The sequence below is a fragment of the Mandrillus leucophaeus genome, unplaced genomic scaffold (genome assembly GCF_000951045.1).
Source record: "Mandrillus leucophaeus isolate KB7577 unplaced genomic scaffold, Mleu.le_1.0 Scaffold606, whole genome shotgun sequence".
NCBI lineage: Eukaryota > Metazoa > Chordata > Mammalia > Primates > Cercopithecidae > Mandrillus > Mandrillus leucophaeus.
In genome coordinates this window covers 309,853-311,540 of record NW_012106542.1, presented here as the reverse complement: position 1 = coordinate 311,540, position 1,688 = coordinate 309,853, and the positions used below count along the sequence as shown (strand labels likewise).

Below are 1,688 nucleotides of genomic sequence, written 5' to 3'. Positions count from 1 at the left end.
CCACTGGGTCTTTTTCTCTGGGCAATCCCAACTGAGACACCTAGACACTCACTTGATTAAAGATTTAAGAAAACTTTCTGCAAAATTCCCAAAGGGAAAGTGAATCATTTATAATGTTAATAGTAATGCACAGTGGTTGGCCTCCAACAATAACAAAAACAACAACCACATCAGCAGCAGAAGCAGCAACAACAACAACAACAACAAAAGCTAAACATCTGGGGATCAGGAGTATAACATGAAACAGAATATGGAATAACACCATCAGACATAGAGTATCCATGACCTTCTGTCTGGAAAAAAAGAAGCTTGACACCACCTTTAGCTACTTTCCCACAGTCTTCTCTTTTCTTTTTTTTAACATTTATGTAGAAGTTCAAGAGTTTTCACGACTGAGTAGAGCAGCATGAAATACAAGTGTAAAGATATACTCTGCAAGGGCGGACCTCTCTATTCTCGGTATCCTACTCCCATCTGTGTTTGTGGGAGGCAGAATCCTAAGATGATCCCAATGACCCTCCCCCTTGGATAATAGCAAAGGAATTTTTGCAGATGTAATTAAGGTTATGGTTGATTATAAGCAGTGAGATTATCCTAGTAGTCCTAATTTAATTTAATGCATCTTATAAAAGCAGTGTTTTCTCCAGTTGGGGGCAGATGAGCAAGTCAAAGATTTGAAACAAGAGGGGATGCCACTGGCTTAAAGACGGATGTTGAGGGGAAAGGACCAGAGAGTAACCTGGTACTATCTGATAGAGACTCCAAGCTGACAGCAAGCAGGAAAATGTGGACCTCTATCTTATAATCCTAGAAACTTAATTCTGCCGACAACCTGAATAAGCTTGGAAGCTGATTCTTCACTAGAGCTCTGACTTCAATATTTTGATACCCCAATCAAAGAGAAATGTGAGATAACAAATGGGTGTCCCTTTATGCTACAGAGTTTGTAGTAATGTGTTACACAGCATGAGAAAGTGAACACCGTGTCCACTGTAAGACATTTGAGTTTCTCCAGCATACAGAACACATTTTCTTTCTTGTTGTATCACAGATGTTTAGCATAGTATCCAGCACATAATATATAAATGTGTATTGGTTAATTATGTGAATGAAGGGGATGCCACAGAGAGCTTTAATCTCTGTGCTTTCATGGCTTAGAACTGGCCTCTCTCTTCACTGTTTGTTATATGTTGCCTCCATGTAATACATGTAGGACAAAGAGTAAGACAGGGTACTCCCAGTTTTTAAGACAATATTTATAGATGATGTTTCAGTAACACCACGTGTATTCTTATTCCATTTTAATTTTTGGCATGTGAAAAACTGTACAAGTGAACATGTCTAGATTAATCAGGACTATGGAAATTATGATAGTATAGAAAGACTTCCTAATTGCATGACACTGGATTATAGAGGAACTAGACAGACACAGAACGGAGTTGTCCAGAAGCCTGGGTGCTCTCGAATTTGTATTAATCCCAATCTAGTAAGTGTTCTACCGTAATGAAGGAGACAATATATATATAACTAAGGAAGTAGAAGGGGGTCGCTAGATACTCAGAGATCCTGAGGGTATTGAATCAGATAAATCAATTTTCACAGATAAATAAAGGCTCACGTAAGTTGTCTTTTAAAATAGAAACATGTCAATAATTACTCAAGTTTGAACACTTGGCAAATAATTTGGT

General features: G+C 38.0%; 1 protein-coding gene across 1 annotated transcript in view; it reads right to left on the bottom strand.

Annotated features, from left to right (window-relative positions):
* CDH12 (cadherin 12, type 2 (N-cadherin 2)) overlaps positions 1–1,688 on the bottom strand; it is an 831,087-nt gene that overhangs the window by 523,874 nt on the left and 305,525 nt on the right. The window lies entirely within an intron of this gene.